The 25374-nt window shown below is 41.4% G+C and overlaps 1 protein-coding gene and 1 non-coding gene across 3 annotated transcripts in view; both read right to left on the reverse strand.

Moving 5' to 3' along the window:
* The window catches only part of Arhgap31 (Rho GTPase activating protein 31), a 105910-nt gene that overhangs the window by 70596 nt on the left and 9940 nt on the right, over positions 1-25374 (reverse strand). The gene's annotated exons all lie outside the window — the stretch shown is intronic.
* On the reverse strand, positions 13874-13978 carry LOC114093405 (U6 spliceosomal RNA). The gene has a single exon (XR_003582888.1). It is a non-coding gene; the product is annotated as a U6 spliceosomal RNA (small nuclear RNA).

Consider the following 25374-nt stretch of genomic DNA (forward strand, 5'->3'; position numbering starts at 1 on the left):
TCCTGGAAAATGGGTATTATTATTCCCTTCAATAAATGAAATCAAAGCTGCAGAAAGCATGGCTGCTTAACTAGAAAGGAGCAGAAATAATTTTCTCACCTAGCACTGTCTTTTCCCCAAACTTGTATCTTTATGATAATTAGTATAGATAAGAACATGCATTCAAATTTAAAATATCTTATTAATATTTTATATTTTCATTGCTATATAATGTGCATTGAGTTTTAAGTATCACTTTTTCATCTTTGAGGGTATAACTCATGCCCTAAAGCTCAGGAAGCACTCTATGCCTCAAATGTAATGTGGCTGACAAAGACATTGATGTATCTCAGGCTGCATTAACAGAAGTAAGGCATCTAGAAAGAGGAAGGCGAATACCATCCCACACTTCTTGGTCCATAATGAGCATTATGCTCATTCTTAGGGATACAGTTAAAGAGGGGCACAGAGAACCTGGCATGTCATAGGAGTCTGAAGTGATCAGGGGATCTAACTTTGAAGGTGAGTAGACCCTAAACCAATGCAGTAAAAATATGCAGAAAATTTTCCTTTGCAGAAAAACTCAGGAACAGAGGTTATTTTGCTCTAAGAAGAGTCAGAGTTTTGGGCCACGAGCTTGGATTAGGATGGGCAGGCAGGAAGGAAAAGGTATATCTTCAAAATTTGAAATGTGTGGCGGGAAATAAATAGCCCTAGGACTAGTACTAATGATATTGTTCACTGCTCAATAGAAAGAAGAGCTCTCCAATACATGAGACTGTTCTCAGATAGAATATTCTGTTTTGTGATGTAATAAGCTTCCCAACCCTGGAGCAGAGGCAGGACTGGGTGTTTGTGTGACAGAGGAGAGTCAGGCATTATGACTTCCAGCACCAAATTCCACAATTCACTAGTTAATTTACCATCATAAATTGCTGAGAGCCACGGCTGAATATTGATTGACAGGCGCCTCTACCTGTTTGCCTCTGCCGCAACTTTTGAGTTCTCGCACTATTTTGGAGTTCTCGTGGGGATTTCCGGGGATTCCCCGAGAGTTCCCATTGGTTGGGGAAGTGCAGGAGGGGGGATTTCCGGGAGATTTAGTTCCGGCTGGGGGTTCCTGGACAAGCCTCGTGGCGCGTTCGGGAGGATTTCCCCGGGAGCTGTGTGAAGTGTTTTTCTGCGTTTTAAAAATAAAGTTTGTTCCTGCTTCAGTGGCTCGTGATTTGTGCCCAGCCAGACTGCGGCAATAAATATCCTCTCAGATTTTGTTTTCTCCTTTTTATGATTTCATTTGCACCCAATCTGCTATATGGCATGGACTTTACTCTTTCCTGTCACTCCAGTCATAATTATATTTAACAATACTTCAATATTAAGCTAATCATCAATGGTTTTATGATTTTTTGGAAGTAATTTATCTTATTTTTTATTTATTTTATTTGTAGTACTAGGAATTAATCCCAGGGGCACTTTACCACTCAGCTACACCCCCAGCCCTTGTTATTTTTTATTTTGAGACAAGGTCTTTATTTTGAGACAGGGTCTTGCTAAATTGCCAAAGCTGGCCTCAAACCTGCAATTCTCCTGCCTCAGCCTCCCAAGTAGCCAGGATTATAAGTGTGTGCCATTGACGCAGGCAGCAATTTTCGATACATGACCTCTTTGATTGCTCATGTTTTTCTTGGATTTCTAACATGAGGGCATTGAAAAGTAAATCTCTGGTCCATGGCGAGAGATTTTTACAAATTTAGTTCAAATTTTTTCTACCTAATGACCAAATCCTGTTATATTTTCCACTTCTCCAATAGGACAGTAGCAAGATGGATATTTTTTTGTTTTTGTTTTTGTTTTTCTCCTGCCTCTAAATGGTGAATTCCCTTGTTCTGGCAACACCAGCTGTATATGCATTCAATTCAGTTCACTTTTTCATTCAACAAATGTTTGTGGAGTGTCTGAAATTGTTCTAGGCACTGGGAAAATAGCAATGAACAGTATAAACAAATCCTCTCTTATTATGTGGGGTGCCTTTTAATGGAGGAGACAGGCAGTAACAAGATTAAAAAAATACATATACATATGCATGTGAAAACCATACAGATAAGGGGATGGTACATGCCTATAATCCCAGCTACTGGGGAAGCTGAGGCAGGATCACAAAGTTGAGGCCAGCCTGGGCAATTTAGCAAGATCCTGTCTCAAATTCAAAAATAATAATAATAAAAAAAGATTGGGAATGTGGCTCAGTGGTAGAGCAGCTCCTGGTTTAATCAAAACCCAATACAGGGAGGGGTGGCAGGGGGAAAGCAGTCATGTGGGGTGGTAAACACCTATACAACTATAATTCCAGCAATTTGGGAGGCTAAGGAAGGAGGATCACAAGTTCCCAACTCACCTGGGCAATTTAGGAAAACCCTTCTTCAAAAGAAAATAATAATAAAGAGAAATATATACAAGATAAAAATATGAGATGGTGACGAGCTCTCAAGAGAAGATTATAGCAGGAATAAGTGTGTGGAAGACACAGGGGAAGTGAAAGAGGATGTTGCTATTTAAATAGGGAGGTGAAGTCCCTTTAAATATTAAATAGTGGGAGCTTCACTAAGAAGGTGACAGGGGCTCTAAAGTGCCAGAACATAACAGGCAGAGGGGACAGCAGATGCAAATGCAAACCCTCAGCTGTGTTCTGAATCCCTGCTGAGTGCTTAGCATCATGTCAGATGCACTAAAACACCGGCCTCTGAACATCAGGATCTTGCAGAGGAAAGAACACATCTGTACCCCAAACAATAGGCAGTTAACTGCCAAGTGCTAAATTGGGCAGATCAGATCACTGAAAAATTTCTCCCCTTTAGTTATACTGGAACAGCCATTGTCCTCTGAAACACTCCTGGCATGCCCCAACGTCCTGGGCTCTGACTGTGCCACCACCCAGGCTAGAATGCTCTTCCCACATTTTTGCATTGGATTTTATACAACCTCAGGCAGGAGTGGTGGTGCATGACTGTAATCCTAGTTACTTGGGAAGCTGAGGCAGGAATATCACAGCCTGGACAACTTAACAAGACATGTCTCAAAATAAAATAAAAAGAGCTGTGGATGTAGCTTAGTGGCAGAACTCTCCGGATTTAATCCCTCGTATTGGGGGCAAATTTTTTTATATGACCTTGAAGCCTACTCAAGCTTGTCCTCTTTCGTGAAGCTTTTCCTGACCACCCAGCATCCAGTATTTTCTTTTCCTGATTCAACAAGTTAGCAGGCTTCCTCCCAACCTAGACAACACTAGATAGAACCTGAATTTCAACAAAATCCACAGGTGATTCGACGTGAACACTGAGAGCTGAGAAACTGTTTTTTTTGTTTTTTCAAATGTGGTCATTTATCATAAAACCCAGGGGATCTTTTCAAAATTCCTTTACCTTGTTCCACTTTTGAGATTCCAATTTAATCCATGCGAGTATGAGATGGCATCAAGACTTTTTCAAAATTTCCCAGGTGATTCTAACACGATAGAACAGTTTGAAAATTACTAGTAGCTCCTCTCTCATTTCCTTCAAATCCTTCTCCCTGCCCTACCTGCCATAGCTGTCCAACAGCCTGTCTTTAAGCCAAGTCTTTTTTTCCCCTTGAGGTGGATTCTTAGGTCTGTGGCACCAGGAGAAGCTGGTCTCCCTTCCACTCCACCCTCCTCTCCTGGCTCAAGGCTCTGGGCTCAGCCTTATCAAGGCCTTCACAGAATGAAGGATGGTAGCAGGGACAGAGGGAGGAGGTGAGCTCAGAGCAGACTCCCCGCTCAGCATATGGCCTCTGGAAAGGCCTTGGGGCAAGCTTTAAATACCTTCTCTGTAAAGGGGCAACAACAGTATCTTTCCAGTCTGCCTCGTGGAGTCACAGGGTCTTGAGAAGATGAACAGAGATCACATGTGAAAGCATTCTTAAAATAGTAGAGTATTCATGGGCCTGAAGGCTGGGATGGATTCCTGTCCAGTCGTCCTAAGATACTCATTTCAAACTTAAAAATTTTAATTTCTCTTATTTTCCAAATCCAAGCAAAATTTTGTCTTAGCAACTGAAAGGAAGGACTAGAGCTTGTGTAGCATCTGTGCTGACATGTGACTCAAAAAAGTCACAACTTGCTGCACCCTCCATTACTAGATGGTAGTGATTCTGTGACTTGAGGATATTTTAATTTTACACTAACCAATGAGGCCTCATTTAAGATGAAAGTCCACACTATGCTATTACCAAAGTGAGGAGTAGTAATTATCACCTACCCACATGGCCTAATTTTCATCTTTTAAGGAAAAGTATAGCATTCTCATTTAGCCATTCTGTTGATCTGCACACTAAAAAGACTGAATAACTTATTCAAAATAAGTTCTTAATTTTACTAAAAAGAATAGTCCATTAAAAGTCATGCTCAAACTGGGCTTGGTGATACCCACCTGTAATCCCAGTGACTTGGGATGTTGAGGTAGGAGAACTGAAAGTTCCAAGCCATCCTCAGCAACTTAGTGAGGGCCTATCTCAAAATTAAAAAAGATTGGAGAAGTAGCTGAGTGGTAAAGCGCCCCTGGTTCAAACCCCAGTAACACAAAATAAATAAAGTCATGCTCAATGTTAAGTACCAAAAACTAAGAATAGATACAATTCTGTTGCCTTAATCTAGACCAAGAAATTGAGAAAATAAAGTACGTTTCCTCTGCCCAATCATTTTTTCCCTTCATCTATCCTTAAAATTTCTTTGAGGCTCTTTTCTGGCAGGTTTTTATTTATCTTTTAAGAAATAGATACAAATGTCCTTGGGAGGGGCAACAAGAACCAGATGTTGAGTGGAGCAACTGTACTCATCTTTTGGATTCCACAGATCAGGTTTAAAAGCTTTGGGGGATCCACATAGAATGGCTCATTTAATTTTTCTGAGAAAGGACATCAACCAACAGCAATGACAACTACCTTCATTTCATGAGAGAATGGACAGTTCAAAATAAATAAATCCATGAAGAACAGGGTCTCAGCATGAAGGAGTGTCCTTTTCAGGAAAGGACAATTATAACCTTATAATTGTGATAATATAACCAGATAAATATATTACATGGCCCTACCTTTCCTGTGGGTCTGCATTTGTGAGCCACTATGCTAGAGGACTGGGAGGGTTTAAAGTGAGCTGACAATGTTTGGGATCCTGGAGATCAGGCGGGGGCCAAAAATAAGAGTCTATTCTAAAAAGTGGAAAGAAAGAAGAGAGGACAGAGCTACAGTAGTAATTTTGTCTAGGATTGCAAACAGATACAGATAACTGAATGCTAGGCTTCCAGGCTTTAAGGAAATTTCATTCCTTGTCATTAAGCAGGATGGTGGGAGCCCCACTTATCATAACTGAAGAAAGAAATCTCACAGTGGTGGAGTCCTCCAGCTAACTTTTCTCTTTCAGGTGGACTGTATCCTCTGTCTCTGAAGGGACCCTCCTCCCATTTCACAGGAGAGAAAGGGAAAGAGAAGGAGAGGAAATGAGGAAACAGTGTCAACAGCTTGAGCATAAACTAGAAATACAACTTAGATTGCAAGTAGGGGAGACAGAAATCTTACTGTAGGTAAAGACTTTGACAATGAAAGGAATCCCTGCCTACTTTTTAAAGGACATGAGCCACAAAAGTGACGCAAACGTTTGTTTTTAAAGATGCTGTTCATTTTGCCTTGAGAACCTGAAGCTCAGAGGCGCTGCCCAAGGCTACTCAGCTGGTGAGTTCCAGGGCCTAGCCCCCAGCCCCAGCTCCCAGGGCCACCCACCTCGGGCGTTTCCTTTGGCCTCCCTCTCTGAGTTCACAGCTGTGTCCTGTGGAGCAATGAAAACAATTTCCTTAGGTCATGAAGTGCCCCCCCCCCCCACCCCTTTCTTTCTTTACTGTTACTTGACAGGTTTCCCCTCCTCCTGGATGGGGTAAACAGAAACGAAAGCAAAATAAAATAAAATTTAAGAACTATCACTTTTGCTGCACCTTCTTCCTTCTTGCTAAGACTGGGCCAGGCCTGTACCCAGGTCCTGGGCTTGAGAGGCGCACGCGCGCTCCTGTGTCCTTGATGTGGGCGGCAGGCACTGCCTCTGGCGGCCCCAGGGCTTCCCCACTCCCCGGACCCCTGCGCTGTGCAGCGATGCCGGCTCCGCCAGGCTCGAGCACCTCTCCACGGGCGCCCAGTGACTCACACGTCCCAGAGGGCGTGCCGGGAAGCGGCCGCGACACGCGGGGGCGCGAGGGCTTTCCCACCACCGCAGCGTGTCTGTCCCCAACGCCGAGAAGGGGATCAGAAACCGGTGGGCGGAGTGGCGCAAGAGGAAGTCGCGACGCGCGGGGCAGAAGTCAGGGTCCTTTTTCTTTGGAACGTGGCATTGACGTTGTCCAAGCTTAACGTGGCCTCCCTTGGGGACTGACGGGGCGAGCGCTCAGCTAGACCCCAGGGCAGGTTAAGGAAGGGCACTTGTTGTCCCCACCCGGGAGACAGGCCACGGGAGCGCAGCGCGGGTCTGGGAACGGGACCTGGAGGAGGTTCGGGCATCGCTGGGCGCAAGCCCCTTCTCCTCCCTCACCCCTGACTCGGAGCCTCGCAGGGCCTGACTTGAAGCCAGGTCAACAAGCAAAACGACAGGAGGAGCTGGCTCAGGACGGCCTCTGAGCAAAGAGGGCTTTTGAAGGGAATGGAGTGAAAAGAGCCTTTGGCCAAAGAACCCCCGCCCACCTCCCCTTCCCAGCCAGCCCTTTCTCCATCAGAGTTTCCTTTGTCCTCCACGTTGGCCTCTCAACACCCGCCCGGGAGGCTGGGGTGGGAGATTGCTGGGCAGAACTGTAGGAGTGGGAACAAAGACGGGGCCGTGGGTGGAGGCCTGCTGGGGGTTCCCATGGACGGCTCACACACACCCACGGGAGCACAGCTTGGCCCTCTGAGGGAAGGGCCACGAGGAGGAATGGGGCGAAAGCTCCTATCAGGCAAGGCAAGTTCATAAGCAAAATCTTGGCTCTTAAAGAGGAGATAAAGATGAAGAATCTGGTACAGCAGTTGTCTCTGTAGATTAGGCACTGTCTCTATTTTGCATTTTCTCTAGTTTCATTTGTCTCCATGATAAATGCTATTTTAGAGACAAAGAAAAGTCAAAGTTCCAGTCTCTGGTCCCAGCTCCCTAAACCCGACTCCCATCTTTGCTTTGCCAGCCTCATTATATTAATTAATAATCATCAACCCCTTTTCTTTTCAAGTTAGTTTGAGTTGCTTCAGCCCAATCAATAGAGTCCTGACTAATAATACACTTTTAATCCAGTAATTTTACTTCCCAGAAGCTACTCCAAAGAATTATTATAATAAAAGATTCATATGCCTCAAAGTATTCACTATGATCTTCCTTGTGATATTAGAGGAATTATAAATATAAATGTCTCATATCAGAGGGGTCAATAAACTGGTACATTTATATGATAAAACATTACAGGGCCTTAATGTTTTGATAAGATTTATATTTATATTTGTTATAAGATTTGATAACAAATGTAGACTTAGGTTGTAATGGGAAATAAGTGAAATACAAAATTATATATTATATTGAATATAATTACACTGTGTAGAAAATACACATAGAAAAGAAAAAAAAAAAAAACCCTGGAAGAAAATTTACCAAAACATTACATCTTTGAGTGATAGAATTACACCCAAATGTTTTCCCTCTCTATGACATATATATTCCAGTTTCTCTACACTAAGGATAAGCATGTATTATTAATTAAAATATTAAAACAAGGATTTAAAAAATTGTACATAAAAATAAATAACTGCTGGAAGTCACCAGGCCTGCATAAAAGAAGAAAGAAAATGTAACTAAGCAATTTTTCCATTAACTGGACAATTTTCTATAATAAAAAAGGGTACCTGGAAGTTAAAGGGATGCGTATATTTTTATGTTCACAAGATATTAATGAAAGGGAAGGGCATGCCAGGAGTGGGCCAGAAGAGTAAAAGATATCTGCACTCTAGAATACACAAAAAAGGAAATGATGAAATGGAAGCTGATTCCTGATTGGCAAGGACACACTGAATCATGGGTAGACATGAAGAAGATTGGAATGGAACTTTTAATGGCAAAGAACACATTAAGAAACATGAACTTAAGGAGATAAGGGTGTAAAGGGTAAGGTAACAGCATCATGAAAAAAAGTTTTTTTCTTTTTCTTTTTCTTTTTTTTTTTTTTTTTTTTTTTTTTTTGTGGTACTGGTGATAGAACCCGGGTCCTTGTACATGCTAAGCAACCATTGTGCCACTATGACACATCTTTAGTCCTTTTCATTTTATTTTGAGACATGTTCTCCTTAAATTGCCCAGGCTGGCTTCAGACTTATGATCCTCTTGCCTCAGTCTCCTAAGTTGCTAGGATTTATAGGCTTAAAAAAATCTTCACAATAAGTATATTATAATTATCAGATTATTAATCTTAAAGGTAAGTGTGGAAAATGAATTGAACATGCTCACATTTGGCCTGACATTGTTGATACTAAGATGTTTTTTGGGGGTGGGGGGTGGGGGGTTACCAGAGATTGAACCCAGGGGCGCTTTACCACTGAGCTACATCCCCAGCCCTTTTAAATATTTTATCTAGAGACAGGGTTTTGCTGAGTTGCTTAGAGCCTCACTAAATTGCTGAGGTTGGCTTTGAACTGGTGATCCTCCTGCCTCAGCCTCCTGAGCTGCTGGGATCACAGGCGTGCCCCACTGCATCTGGCTGATACTAAGATTTTTATCCCAACCCAATCAAGATGATGATTATGTTCACTGGGGGTTGGAAGAGGCCTGACAATCATGTGGCCCCCATATCTTGGGCCTGTTCTTCCTTTGCAGAAGCATGCTATGTGCCCCTGAAGATCCTTATGAGCAGTAGAGAACATATACTAATTAGCAAGGTTTTCCCCACTTGAGAATTTTCCAGTCTTGTATGAGGGTCCAGTAGAGTGGAGAATACAGCAGTATCCTCTGAGTAACCTAACACTACAACTGTACTTTGAGAAATGGATGGAGTGTGAATTCTGTTGAGGACCTGTGTTGTGTTAGAAGACAAAGATCTTGTTCTGGGAATGAAATCTAGGATTTTCTGGATGGTGGATATAAAATTTACCAAGCCATCTACAGAAAGTCCTGTCTGGGCTTATGGACATCTCTATAGTTCCGATTTCCCTCCTTCCCCCCCGCCCCCCCCGCCCCCGGCCAAGGGAGATGCCTTGCTGACTCACCTCTTTTGCTGATCTCACCATATGTGGGCTTTTTTATCACTTTCCCTCTCCCACTTATTGAAAGTTGTACCCTTTCATAGAGGATGAAATGGGAAACTTTGGACCTTCCTGGATTCATGGCCTTCTTCTATCAACACTCTAGATCTCTAACACTGTCTCCCTCCTGTCTCCTTAACCTCATAACCTCTTTTCCAGTCACTGGAAGAGATTAGAGGGGGCAGGGCCACCTATACAGGTTTTTTTTTTTTTTTTTAATTAACAATTTTTCTTATGATACTGTGGATTGAACCCAGGTTCATTTAACCACTGAGCCACATCCCCAGCCCTTTTTATATTTTATTTTGAGTCAGGGTCTCACTAAGTTGCTTAGGGCCTCACTAATTGCTGAGGCTGGCTTTGAACTTGCCATCCTCCTGCCTCAGCCTCATAAACTGCTGGGATTACAGGCGCGCACTACTGCACCTCGCCCACCCAGGGTTCTTTTCAAGCTTTTGAAAGAAAAGGCTACTACAGCCAGGAGACAGGATGTGTCAGCACTAGGAAAATGTTAGGCTTTCTCCTAATACTTATTGGTTAAATGAAGATAAAGGAGCACAATATTTAGGTGAGGTATGACTTTGTGTTGGAGCCAAGATGGAGGATGAGAACTGTCTTATTTGATATTCCACAATTCATGGGATACAGAGAAAGGTTATCTTCTTAAGATGTCTTGTGCTACAATGTGATTCCTTAATACCTTATTTCCACAATCAAATCAAAGAAGGTAGCAGACAAATCATCTTATTTAAAAATTATAATAGCAGAACAAAAAGCACAGCTATTTACTTTGCCTAAAATTATAACACCAACATAAGCATTTCTATGACACTTGGTCTCACAAAATAGAATTGTCTGACCTTGTCCTGAAAGAAAGAAAAGACACCACAACCAGCTCTTTAAAGACTACTTTTTAAAAATATGTGATGAAATCCAGAAGGGGCTTTTATCTCATAACACCCATACCAGAAGATTAATCTCTGTGGCTGGCGTCTCGTTCTGATTGGGAATATGTTTGAGCCCAGCTTTGGAATCCTCTCTCTTCAGAACATCTGCTCCACAGTTGTTAATGTTTGTTTGGTATTGCCCCAAAGAAGGCAGCAGAAGGGAAGAATTCTTAACAATGAGTCCCAAGATAGATTAGACCAGCAGCGGTGCTTATTTTGAAAAGGCATTTTTTGGGAGCAATCTGACCTGTACATGAAAAAAAATACACAGGTCGTTGGACTAAGAGATGGATGTCCATCTAATGCTGGAATGTAGTTTAGCTTGTTTTTACCACTTCTCAAAAATTTCCCAGAAATATTTAAATTATTACTGCATTCCTCACTAGCAGAACTTAGTTTTTGAATTTTTACAGATTTGAATGTCTAACTCTAAACTAAATATAAGAGAGACTTTTACAGTATTCTAATAGAAGTATGCAAAGGTAAAAAAAAAAAATTCCTAGCTGTCTTAAAGAGAAAGTCTAATGTTACTTTGGTCTATCATTTGTAAATTTCTATACCAGTCAAGAGGAGAACTGTCAATCCTTTAGTTCCATGAAACTGGGCTAAATTACTTGATAAGAAAGTAAAATATCTCCTTAGTTTCCTAAAATGAGGACAAAGTACTTCTTACTCCTGCATTTGTGGAGTAAAAAATTATACAGAAGACAAAACTCAAGTTATTGTGTGATGTTTCCAGGAGAGATCAGAGTATAACTCTTCTGTCAACAATGTCATCTTGAAGTTATTCTTACCACACATTCAAGAGTTCTAAGGGCGACAATGTATTATGACTGAATTTTCACTTAGTGAAAAACCTTTGAGACCTAGCATTTGAAACCATAGAAACAGCTGGGTTTAGGTTCAAAGCTCCAAAATTAAATTGAAAGAGGGAAAGACCCTAATCCTTCAGACCATCTGTTCAGAAAACAGTGAAGGAAATGACAACCAAGCCTTCAGCTGGGAACAGTGATGCCCTCCCAACTGAAATCCTCAAGCCCCTTTTCCCTGCCCACTTTCAACTGGTCCTCTCAATATCCCAATGAGGTTTATCAAGCTAATGTTTTTATCCTCATGTTACAGATAAAGAAACTGAGGCTTAGAGAAGAATCTTACTCCATGTCACACCAAACGTCATTACAAAGGGCAGGACTTCCACCTAGCTGACCACTTCCAAAATCCTAAAGTTATATTATATTCCTCTGTATCAGCTTCCGATCCCCATTCTTCCTTCCTAACCTCCTTCCTTTCTTTTCTTCTTTCCTTTCCTCCCGCGTTAATTAGGATGCTTCTGTAGTAGCAGATGTTGCTAGTGTTCACATAAGAAACGTTTTTATCCATGATGGCAGGAGGGCTAACTATTCATAGAAATCTACAGCAGTGGCATTCATGTCAGCTTTATAGTTCTGCCTTATTTCTTTACTGTTTCTATTGATAACAAAAACTTTATGTATCATGTAAAGCATAAAACAACACATTACAGATCAGGGCTGACCAGTTTTTGCCAGATAACTGTGTGTGTATATGCTGCAGGGTTTTTGCGAAATGTCTTACCCAAAACAAACCACATGCATTGCCCAGAGGAAGGGTTCTGTTAAGCCCAAAGGTGGCCAATCTGAGAAAGGAGGTATTGGTGAGGCCAGGCAGAGCAAAGGCATGAGGGATTGGGAGGTGCGTGGTTGGGCAGGTGTAACCCTCAGACAAAAAAGTTTTGCTGATCTGAAGACTTAAGCAGCACTGGTTTTCAAATTTATCTTTTTGAGCATAAAATTCTTTGTTCAGATTAATGTCATCCAAAGCATTAAAACCAACAGCACTGAAGAAGCAGAGCTCTCCAGAAGCAGGGGATAGAACCCTAGGCTCCAAGGCCTCTCTAAGACCCTAGCTATGGGAATAGCATAGCACAGATTTAAGGTTATTGGTACTTAAATATGCCTTAAAATAATCAGGCAAAACCAATTTCTTAGTATTAAAGTCTGGGCCCCATAGCAATCATTTTGTCAAGAGCTCCTAAATCAAGTCCACTCCAACTCAGGGATTTTAGAGAGAAGAGACAGCCAGCAGGGATTCCTCTCCTTCCTAGAAACCCGATTACTTATCTTCAGAGCTGAGTTTACCTTAAGTAGGACAGGGGCTTTGAAAATAGATTTGGCTTCCTAACCAAATTGCTGGGGCTTATTGGATTGCTGTGGGCCATGTTCAGTTTATTCTGACAAAAGATAACATTTTTAAACAGAGAAAATTATTCTCAAAAGCTTCCCTCTGTGCTGCACTGAAAAACTGATCATACTTGATATTCCTTTAACTAATCACTATTTTCAAAGCCCAGTATTTTTGTGCTCATTATCTTTTCAGAGCCCCACCCCCTGAGACGAGCTGGATAGATATCACTCTCCCATTTCAAAGATAAGGAAATGAAAGCTGAGAAATATGAAAAGACTCTCTCAAGGTCACTTATGACTAACATTAAGTTTTCTGATTCCTGTCCAGAGCTTTAAATATGCATGGTGTGTACACAGACCTTCCATCCTATGCGAAGGTAAATAAAGGTCACAGATTTAGTGTTACCAGTTCTCTATCCTTGGGGAACATCAGTGACCTCATTATATTGTAGATCTAATAATTACCTGCCTCATCTACTTCACAGGATATTGAAGAATAAATGAGATGGTCTGGTAAAGTACATGCTAAGGGTCAGGTACACGTCTTTCTCTCCTACCCCAATATTTTGGCAGGTTCCCTATCCTATTAACTTGGACCTCACTTTTCAAACCAAATGAAATTCGTTTCACACTCTCTGTTGGTATATTGCAAGTCTTACCAATGTCGGCAGCTGGCCATTGGCCAGAGCAGACAGCTGGCTATGCTTTTGCACAATCTCAAACCAAAGCTCTTTTTCTTTCCATGTCAGAGATCTGAGGATGCACTGCCAAAGGTTTCTAAGGCTTCTTTACCAAGGCTGTAAGCACTGAGGATCAGGCTGATGCTTAAGAAGGACCTCAGGGGAGAGAGCAGGAGGGAAGTGGGCTCTTTGTGGGGTCATCACAAGCCATGGTTTTGTCTTCTCCTTGGCATAATTGGAACCCAAATTTGCTACATTCACTGAGGGGGAAGCTGTTTTCTCCAGCTAAATTTAAAGGGGATGATTTTGTAGAGTCAGATGGCAATTTAATAGTTTTTTAAAAATAGGAGTTCAAAATCAGGTCTGGGCTTTTTATAGATGGAGGCCTCATTGGAGAGAGCAAGCTGCAGACGATAAAATTTGTTTGATGAGAAAAAAATCAGAGTAAAGAAAGTTGGACTAATTGAGGGAATATGCATGCTTTGATAAAATGAAAAATCCTTGTTTCTTCAAAGTATAACCATTATACATGTTCCTTATTACAAAAAGAAATTCAGACAACACAGAAACATATCAGTGCATGCAGAATAAAGAGAAATGCATCTATTCAGAGGAAGCTATGCTTATGAGTCAATCCTTCCAAGCTTCCTTCTATATGTAGTTAAAATGGAATTATACTGTACAGGCAGTTCTGTGGACTCTTTTTACTTAGTGTGTTCTTGGATATCTTTCAATGCCATTATATATATGTATTTATTTATTTTAAAATATGGAAAGCTTCACTAATTTGCATATTACCCTTGCATAGGGGCCATGCTAATCTTTTCTGTATTGTTCCAATTTTAGTATATGAGCCGTCACAGTGACCACCATGTCATGCGTGTAACTAGCTGTATAAAAAGGATATTCTTCTCAAGCTGTGAGGTAGTCTTACAAATCCTCTTCCCTCCTTCCCTCTCAGGGATCCCTGATGCTACATGGTTCTGAGAAACTCACTTACCTATTTTTTCTGGCCAACATGAACAGGCAGCCAGAAAACACCACCGGCCAGCTGCATCTTCTCAGGCAAATGACTTTACCCTCCAGGGCCTCAGGTTCACCATGGTTTAAATAAGAAGTTTGGATAGAGATTTTCTAATATTCTTTCATCTCTAAGATGTCATATCAGCTTCTAGTTCATGTATCTCTGTGTTTGCCTTGGCACTGGATAATCCTGGCCCTGTGTGAAAGGGGGCCCCGTGGGGAGCCCCAGCTGTGCACCTGGATGATGCACTTGAAGCCCAGAAGAAACTTTGCTGATAGCAGATGGTTGAAGCTGGCAGGGCTGGGGGGAGGGGGAACAAGGTTGTATAGAAGAGTTACATTAGGGAGAGCAGCTCTCCTGACTTCCTGCCAATATGGCAGGGGGTGATGTCTATACGGAGGCATCAAATTCATAGCATACTTGACAGCCTTTGGGGCCTTTAATTTGCTTTTTGTTTTAAAGCCTCTTGCACACATTATCTTATCTAATTATTGATCCTCATTTTTAGATTCAAAATCAGTGTTGATTTGCCTAGGACCACATGACAATTATTTGCAGAATGAAGCCTCAAATCAGTGGGTTTTTCCTGCACCTCCACAGTTTCCACAGTGATGCACATAAATACGTGACAGATAAACACATGTGCAAAATGTCCACATAGAACGTACTCTTCCACTCTGTGTCATCATAGACCTGAGACCATATGACCCTTCCCTGGACTCAGTCTTTCATTCAACAGATATTTATAACCATTTTTCTAGGTACTGTTACACAGTTCCTGAGCTCATGAAGCTGACCTGGATTATCTGCAGTCTAGGATAAGGTAGGGATGGAATGGAGGGGTGGGTGTTGTATCCAGTCAGTGTGATAAGAGCAGGGCTGGACAAGTGCAGAGCAAAACAGAGCACACAGAAAGGGCACTTCACCCTTCCTCAGAGGGATGAGGGAAAATAGCTTGCAGGAAGGGGAGGTATCTGAGTGTGAAGCTGTATACCCTTCACATTCACTGTAAGAATCTACCAATGTAACTGTTTTTTATTGGTACGAATAGAGTACATTTGTCTTATGCATGCTGAGAAGTCATTGAAAGGTTTAATGAGTGACACTGATGACAAGTTCTTATTAAGACATTCTCCTTTTGCTCACTGTAAGAATCTACCAATACAACTTTTTTTCTGATTCTACTTTACGGTAGATTCTAGCTGTTGTTTTTGCAAAGACAGAGATGTTCAGCTTTGTATACTTCTCTAGTTTAGGCCACTTCCATTCACTTGATTTTCCACTCTGCCCAGATCCCTGTGGTCTGTGCCAGGTTGGTCTGGATAACCACTGTGATCAAGATGCCATGAATATGCCAGCATGTGGGCCAAAAAACTTCTAACTGTACGCTGATCTCAGCCTCCACCTTAACCCAGGACCAATACCTCAGCTGACAGAATACTAATTGACCAGAAAACATCTCATCAATACTGGAACACAGGAACTGGGGTTGTGGCTCAGTGGTAGAATGCTTGCCTAGCATGTGTGAGGTACTGGGTTCAATTCTCAGCACCATATTAAAAAAAAAAAAAAGATATCCTGTCCATCTACAACTAAAAATATTTTTAAAAAATACTGGAACACAAATTTAAACTATAATTAGAAATATGTGAGTTAGCAAATTCTACTCTCATCCTAGGCAAGGGGAAGCTCTATTAATATTCAGTAAGTTATAGATAATAGAAATTACCAATGAATGATGCATGGCTCATACAACATAGTCAATAAAAGACAATTTATCAATATTTAGACAATAAGAGAAGTGCCTAGGGAAGTATGTCTATTTTCTTGCATATATCCAAAGTATCTTTGGAAAGATTTCCAAGAAAATTAGCAGTAATTTCTTCTGGGGAGAGGACCAGAAAGGCTGGTGTCAGGGAGGTGAAGGAGATTTTTAAACTATACTTTTTAGCATCTCTTATATTTTCAACTACAGGAATGTGATAGCTGATTTAAGAGAAGAAAAATAACACTTAAAAATTCATTCAGGCATGCAGTTAAAAGGAATAAGTTACAGTTATAATTACAAAAACAGCTAGTTCTTGGGGATCTATTGTTATTTGAAGAAAGTGTTGCAAAACGTGTGATATGACTTTAATTACCCACTGTGTATTTTTTAGTATATGAACAGAGGCAGGTCTATGTTATCCAATGCAGTAGCCAAATGTGACTATGTACATTCAACTTAATTAAAATGAAAAGTTCAGTTTCTCAGTGGCACTGCCACATCAAGGGCTCAAGAGTCACACGTGGCTAGTGACTGCTACCTTAGATGACACATACAGAGCACATTTCTACCACTGAAAGTTCTGCTGGACAGAACTGGTCTAGATGAATCATCCCTGACAGATAATTGACCTGTGGAGCTATAATAACGTGGACAGGACTTCACAAATCTCCATATTATTTGGTATTTATTTTACAGTTACTTTTGTACTTTTACAAGAGAAAAAGGATGGCTTGCACCTGCAGCAGGTATTTACTCCTCATTAAAGCTCCATATTTTATTATTTTTTTCTTGACTCTTGACATTCCTCTCAGTAGCCACAAAGAGTGGCCAGGAGAGCTGCATTAGTTTTGTGTCACTGATGGCGCTGAGGCAGGCTAACCTTGTAAAGAAAAAAGTGAGCTGTACACTTTTGGAGGTTCAAGGGCATGGTGTAGACACAGGCTCAGCTCTGGTGGGGACCTTACAGCATAGAGGAAGAAGCTAGACTGGGAGCAAGAGACCAAATCACATAGAGAACCAGGAAGCCAGAGCACCCAGGCAAGTCCCAGCTGATGTAAGCTGTTAGACCCCACCTCTTAAGGGACCCATCACCTCCCAATGTGATCTCCCTGGAGATCAAACCTCTGGTGGACACTTAAACTATATCCAAAGGAGTTACTCTGGTAAGGGGGGTAAGGGAGATGACCATTGTCCAGAATGGACACAAGCCTAGGAGCAGCCTGTTAGGCTATGGTTTTCTTCATACCTTGGCTTGCGCCCTTCTGGACTGTTTTTCAGTCTTATGGGGGTGAAAAATAACAGTTTAAGGGCCGGTTGGCTAGAGAAGTAAAGGCTGAATTATTTTTAGTTCTTGGCACTCTGGAATCTGGTGGAGACAGGGAAGGCACTGGATTGGAAGGCCTACCTCCAAAGGACCCTGAGGTCTCCCAAGAGACAGGGACCCGGGAGGGTGGGAAATGACACTACTCCAAGGTGGGGACAGTCATCCTGGTAGAATAGGAGGATAGAAGGCCAAGTTCAAATGCGACCTTGGAGTAGAACTGGGACTATCTGCTCTGGGGCTTCTCAGATTGGAGGAATGACAGAGATAAAGAGAAAGCTGGAAGAAAGAGATCAGATGCACTAGAAGCATGACCAGGAAGCAGGTGGAAAGGAACACGAGTTTTTCATCTCAAATAAACCTTGGATTGGAAATGTTAAACATCCTCCTGGTTGTCATCCACAAAACAGAATGAGATGAAATTTCCTAAGATTATAAATAAATGAGACATACTTTGAAGCTCTGGTTTATAGTTGCTCTGGGCATGTCAATCTCCCTCCACCTGAAGAAATTTATTCCTTGACCCAGTTTCAGTTTTTTTTCTCAACAGAAATAATTAAAAAAAGAAAAAAAAAAAAGGACACGATATTTTTAAATGTAGCTGTTTTGAGATTTCGCTTCCTTTATCAACCTGGAATTTCAATGGACACATTTGTCTTCACCCCTCTTTTCCCTGAAAGATTTTGTTTGTTTGTTTGTTGTTGTTGAGATAGCAGGGTCTCGATAAGTTGTTTAGGGCTTAGCTAAGTCGTTAATGCTGGCTTTGAACTCGCAATCCTCCTGTCTCAGCCTTCCCAGTCATTGGGGTAACAGGCATGCCACCCTGTGCCTGGCTTCCCTGAAAGATTTTAAAGGGTCATTCAACAGCCACATATTCCCATAAACATAGTCCAGGCTGGTAGGCACCTTCACCCTGTTTTCTTCTGAGAATGGCGATCCTGCCATACTGTTTTACACCTCTACACCTTTGTGTGTGCTGTTCCCTCTGTCTGGAGTATCTTCTCCTCGGGAAGAGACCACTTGCCTTCTACTCCTAAGATTCAACTCCTCTGAATCAGAACTGATGTCATCTACTTCCTATTGTGGTTGGTGTGAAAATTGGTTGAGGATGTATTCATCTCTTGCATGGAATTGTGATTCCCCCACAAGGTCAGAAAATGCTTGTTTGTCCCTGATTCCCAGTGGATCCAGTGTCTTAGTAGATGTTGGTGGCCTCTGATGTCCATCTTATGCTGCACTCCCACAATCACCATACCATTCCCTTTGCTCAAGTTAATGATATCACGAAGCCAGTCTCGTGCTACAGGAGAAAAAAATTGCGGTAGGTTGAGTAATGCTCTCCTCCCCCAAAGAGGTTTACATCCTTATTCCTGGAATCTGTGGATGCTGCCTTATATGGTAAGAGGATTTTGCAGATGTGATCAGTTAAAGATTTTGAGATGGATTATCTTGGATCATTTAAGTGGCCCTATGGAAACCACCGAGTCCTTCTCAGAGAGACAGGAGATCAGCAACCAAAGGAGAGAAAGCAATAGGAGAATAGAAGCCAAGGAAAGAAAGGTGGGTGGCCCTGAGTGGAGGCATAGGGCAACCTTTAGAAGCTGGTTCCTTCTGGAACCAGCCCTGCAGACACTTAGTGCAGTAAAAACAGAGAATGACCTCAGTCTTCAAGGAACGGATTTTCTTTCTATCAAGGGAGGAAACAACCTAGGAAACAGTAGTTAGAGGTGAGAGGTAATGAAGGTCCACATTTGGGTGGAAACACTGGGAATAGGGCTAAGTGACCAATGGAGGGGTTATACTGGCATTAAATGTACAGGAGTGTCTGGGAGCTGAAGGCAGAGGGTGGGGAGTCTAGGCTCCCTCTGAACCCTTGCATTTGATCACTTTCTGCCTTGTTAGATTCCAACATGCTACAAGCCCACCCACTTCATCTAAGTGTCTGTCTTTCCAAACTCTCTTTTCTGCTTTAAAAATCCAATTTCTTCAGTTAACTCCAATTTAGTGTTGGGAAGAAGAAGCTGATTAGACTAATTCCTTCTAAGATAAAACCAATGGAGAGTGCCTTTAATCTTCCCAAGTATGTGAGCATTTACAAGGCATTATCTAATTCAAAGGGCCTCTCTCTCTCATTGGTAGATCTCTAAACCCTGTCACCAAGACAAGAACTCCCTGTGGGGTGAATCCCTTGGTTAAGAATGTTTTCTGGGATCCAGATCTTCTTTCTTGCATACCACTGGGTGACTCTGAAGTGTTTTCACATCATCATCGATTACTCTTCTGGAAGCCCTTCAGGTTAAGTCAATCAGTCTGTTCTTTGACCACTTAGGACCAATGAGCCTGGATTCCCTGTGCAGCAGGGTACTAAGTTACCCACTGTTATGGTTTGTTCTCTGTTAGCCTCTCAAGTGAGGGCCTCCTCTGCTTGAATACAGGGCAAATTAGGAAGGGATCATGGAGTGAGGTGGAACAAGACAGGGCCTGGTGAACCTTGATTGTAAGCACAGTTATTGTGGTCTTAGGCATATCACTTTACCTCTCTAAGGCTCTATTTTCTCATCTGAAAAATAGAGGCAACAATAATACCTGCTTCCTATCATAATCCTTGACTTCAAAACATACTACCAAGCTATTATAGCCCAAACAGCATGTTTGACATAAAACAGACACATAGACCAATGGAACAGAATATTGGTCCCAGAAATAAATCCACATATTTATAGCCAACTGATTTTCAATAAAGGCACTAAGAACATACACTGAAGCAAGGACAATCTCTTTACTAAATAGTGCTGGAAAAACTGGATATCCAAATGCAAAAGAATGAAACTAGATCCCCATCTCTCACCACATACATAAACCAACTCAAAATGGATCAAAGACGCTGGGCGAAGTGGTGCACACCTGTAATCCCAGTGTCTGGGGAGGCTGAGGCAGGAGGATTGCAAGTTCAAAGCCAGCTTCAGCAATTTAGCAAGGCCCTAAGTAACTTAGAGAGGTCCTGTGTCAAAATAAAAAATTGTAAAAAGGACTGGGAATGTTGCTTGGTGGTAAAGTGCTCCTGGGTTCAATCCCTAGAACCAACAAAACAAAACAATGGATCAAAGACTTAATATAAAACCCCAAATTATGAAACAACTAGAAGAAAACATAGGGGAAGTGCTTCAGAACATTGATCTGAGTCAAGGTTTCTTGGATAGGACCCCAAAAGATAGGCAACAAAAGTAAAAATTGACAAAAGGGATTGCATCAAACTAAAAAGCTTCTGCTTAGCAAAGGAAACAATCAAGGTAGTGGATTGAGAACCTACAGAAACATTTGCAAACTATTCAGTTGACAAGGGACTAATATTCAGATTGTACAAGGTGCTCCAAAAACTCAACAGTAAAGCAAAACAAATAATCTGATTAAAACATGGGCAAGCTGGAAGTGGCAGTGCACACTTATAATCCCATCGACTCTGGAGGCTGATATAGGAGAATGGCAAGTTTACAGACAGCCTGGGCAGCTTAGCAGGACCCTATCTCAAGATAATATAATAAAATGTGCTGGTGGTGTAGCTCTCTTGGTGGTAAAGCACATCTTGGTGGGAAAAGTCAAATGATCTGAACTGACATTTCTCAAAAGAAAATGTGCAAAGAGCCAAAAGTATGTAAAAAATGTTCAATATTACTAATCATTAGGGCAATGCAAATCAAAATCACAATGAGAATATCATCTCACCCTAGTTAGAATGGCTGTTATCAAATAGACAGAATTTTTTTAAAATGCTGGTGAGAATGCAGAGAAAGGGGAACTCAAACTGTTGGTGGGAACGTAAATTAGTACAGTCATGATGGAAAACAGTACAGAGTTTCCTCAAAGAACTAGAGATAAAATTATTTTATGACCCAGTAATTCCACTACTGGGGATAAACCCAAAGAAAAGCAAATCAGTATCTCAAAGAGGTCATCTGCAGTGCCATGTGTATTGAAACACTATTCAAAATAGTTAAGATGTAGGGTTGACCTAGATGTCATCAAACAAATGAATGGATAAGAAAATGAGGTATATACATACTGGAATATCATTTACCCTTAAAAAGAAAAAAATCCTGTCATTTGTGGCAACACGGATGAGCTTGAAGGATTATATTAAGCGAAATATGTCAGGCATGGAAGACAGATGTTGTATAATCACATGTGGAAGCTGTAAAAGGTGATCTCAGAGCAGTAGAGAGTAGAACAGTGTTTACCAGAGGCTGCAAAAGGTGGGAGTTGGAGAGAGGAAGCTTAAGGATACAGGGATGCAGTTGGTGAAGAGGAATAATTTCTGATGTTCAGTAGCACAGTAGGGTAACTATGGTTGATGACAATTAATTGCATATCTCAAAAAAAAAACCTAGTAGAGAGGATTTTGAATGTTTGTAACACAAAGAAATAAATGTTTGAGTGATAATGTTTGACAAAAGGGATTTTTGCCAGTGACCCTGATGTGATTGTTACACATTGTAGGCATGTGTTGAAATGTCACACTGTACCTCAAAAATATGTAAAATTATTATGTGCCAATTAAAAAAAATAATACCTGCCTCCTAAGGCTGTTTTTAGAGACACATGAATTAACATATGCACAAGGCTTGGCAGGAGGCAGATTCTCAATAAATAAGAGCTCTTCTGTGGCTCCCTTAGTAGCCAAGGGGCTGAACACTTAATATTAATAGATGGTCCTTAACAGCTTGTAATCTATAAATTTTGCTCAGGACAATGACATGTTCTCCACAGACCTAGACTTTATAGGGCTTTTGTTTGTCTGTTTTGTTTCCAGGAGTCCAAAAGGGAATTTAAGGAACATTTCCAGCCTCCTTTTTTTGGTGAGGAGGGGCACGTAGTACTGGGGATTGAACCCAGGGCCCTGCGTATGGTAGGCAAGTGCTGTACCACTGAGCTACACTAGGAGTGTTTCTGATAGGGTACCAAATTGGATTAAAATAACATACTCACCAACTCTCTGGATTGGGGAAGACCTGAAAGATTACCAAGTACTGCAATCCACTCAGTACCATAACTTTCTGGAAGGTGGTAAGGAAAATAATGCCCTTCAAAGATGTTCATACCTTAATCCCCTGAGTCCTGTGAATTTGCAGGAAAATGTGATTTGATTAAGGACCTTGAGATGGGGCTAGTATACTGGCAGTGGGCCAAATCTAATCACATGTGTCCTTGAAAGTGGAGAGCCTTTCTCAGCTGTGCTAAGTAGGAGATGCCACTGGGGGAGAATAGTGGGAGGCATGCAGTGTTGCAGGCTTTGAAGTTAGAGGAAGGGGGCCTCCAGCCAAGGAATGCAGGTGGCTTCTAGAATTTGGGAAAGGCATGGGAATTTTTCCCTAGATCCTCTAGAAAAGAACATTCCCCTGCTGGCCCCTTAACTTTGGTGAGACCTGTGTTGAACGCCTAATTCACAGAACTGTAAGTTTGTGTTGTTTGAAGCTATGACATTTATGATGACTTGTTATGACAGCAAGAAGTAGCTAACACAATGGGCAACAAACACAAAAGCCCAGAGAGGGCAGCATGGTCAAGTCCCTACCTGCTAAACATTCTTAGTAACTGCACTTATCATCTGTAGCATTTTATAACCTGTCACGAGTTTGATCACCTTCATAAATGTATTTCTGTGTACAAACTTAAAATGTAGCACAGAGAAAAAATATAACACTCCATGTCATATATATAATAGGATCCCCATAAGAGTACAGAATGGATCCTTGATCTGTCTCCCACCCCCAGCTTCTGTTTGTACAGCCCAGGACTGAGCACGGTTTGCAGGTATTCACGCTTAGGTTTCCTCTCAAGCCAGAGTGACCTCATTCAGTCCACTTCAGTCAAAGGGCAAATAGCCAGGCATATATGAAATGGCATCTGCCTAGGCCTCACACCATTTGCCCAATGATGGAAATAGGCTCATTTTTTAGATTTATAATTTTCCTGAAATACAGATGGAAACTAGAAGGCTGGACAGCTGTCACTACAGTTATAGCCTTTTATCATGACCCCTCCTCCTTTTTATTTTAGATTCTTTCCTTTTTCTGATGACTAAAAAAAAGGTGAAATTTAGAAAGTTTGCCACAGTTCCACCCCAGACATATCTATCAACAGATAAGAATCTTGAAACTAGCTTTTTTTAAATCCATCCAATTAAAGAAAATAAATAATTTTGTGTATATAAGGGAGACGAAAGAAGAGGAAGAGGAGAAAATGGGAAAAAAGGCCCTGGGAACACAGAGAGGCCTTGGATCACTTGCTTTCAGCTCTCACAACTTCCCCATCTGCGGCCCAGTTCAGGAACTACATTCCCAGTAACGAGGCTGAAGCAGGATAAGATTTCCAGTCACCAAGGAAAACACAACCACAGTTAACACAGGAAGTTGTCGAAACCCTAGGGAGTGCAGTAGCTCCTGTGATCCTCACAATGACCCTAGGTCCTATTGACATCATAACCCCTTTACAGATGAGAAAACTGAGGCACAGAGAGGTGTGGTAACTGGTGCATGGTCACAGACCTAGCACATGGGATTTGAACCCAGGCAGTCTATCAGCAAAAAGCCATATGCTCAACCACCTTGTTAACCTGCTTCTCAGAGACAGGTTAACTAACATCACTATACTGCATGTATTAATGCAGGAAAGCAAACTCACAGACTTGTTTATTATTTCCTCCCAAATAAGGAGGGAAAGAGAAGGGCTCTATCAAAAATTCAGCAAATTAAAACATCCTAGTCCCACAATAAATACTAAAAGATTTCTTTTTCTGATTTAAAAAGTAAAAATCCATGTTAACTGTTGACATTTGGGGCAATATAAAAAGTACAATGAGGAAAAGAAAGTCATGTGGCTTTACAGAATTGCTTTTTCTATGACCTAGGACCAGGTATCTCCCTGTGAGATCAGTAGCCCAAGGATGCCATTATTGAGCCTGGAGCATTATCTTTGAAAAATGTGGCCTTTCACCCAGACTTACGAAAGCTGAATCTTTGAGGGACTAGACGTCAGAATCCTGAAAGGTAGCTGCACTTCACAGCTAACAGCCTCATAAACTCTAGCCCACTCAGTAGAGTCACATGTTCCCCATGGACCCAGACGCTGCAGCACCTATGCAAACGCCCTTTGAAAAATTCTATTAGATGTTCATTTGGTTTTAAGGAGTCCAAAATGGAATTTAAGAAGTATTTCTAAGAGTGTAATAAATTTGACTAATATTTAATTTTAAAATTTAAATTTAAAAGTAAGAATTATATTGTAATTGTCAACCCTGGTTTTTGAAAGGAAAAGTTTGAGAATAATTGCCCAAAAGCTTAAGCGTGGTCTAGAATTCTTGGGTCCAGAATTCAAACCCACACTGTCCTCAGAGATTCCCCTCCCTTCCATTTTGAAACCAAATTGTCTTTAAGGACAGCAATGACAAGGGATTGTGGAAACCAGGCCCCATTTGAAAGTCAAAGTTCAGATGGGGAAATACAGGCCTCTTGCAGATTACACCATGGGTGTATTTTCCTGACCTCCAGGCACAGGCTCTATTCCCAGGCCACCTATAGCATTCAGGGCTCCCCAGTAGGGATTACGTCCACAGCTCTGAGTGTGATTCAGAGACTTGTGTTTCACTTTGCTTTTCCATAAAGCAAAATGGTTGCTCTCCATCAACCCCAGGCCCATGCTCTAGCTATTAGCCAAATGACAAAGGATTTCCCAAATATGGACCCAAAGAAGCATGTGCACTTTGAAGTCTACAGTGAAGCTTAAATAGCTAAAACTTATTAAAAAGAAAGCCAACTATTGACGCCAAAAGCGTGCATCCCTAACAGAACAGCAAGACAAAAGCTAGAAAGAGGAACAAAAATATGCATTGTAGGGGAGGGGCCGGCAGGGAGGTGTAGATTTATATGGAAGAGTTGACATCATTGTTTCCCAATAATACTCAGCATGCAGGAAACAGATGGGAAAGAAGTGGTGGAAGGGGCTACTTATGGTAATAGTGCATGCTCTCTGTTTCGAATGCTGCCATTTGGAACCTAAATGTTTTCCTTTCAAAAACCAGGGTTGAGAATGCTATTGCCAGAGGTTTTATATTAAAGTTTACTAAATCCTACTGAACTTATCACCCTGGCAACTCAC

This window comes from Marmota flaviventris, chromosome 8 (assembly GCF_047511675.1).
Source record: "Marmota flaviventris isolate mMarFla1 chromosome 8, mMarFla1.hap1, whole genome shotgun sequence".
Lineage (NCBI taxonomy): Eukaryota > Metazoa > Chordata > Mammalia > Rodentia > Sciuridae > Marmota > Marmota flaviventris.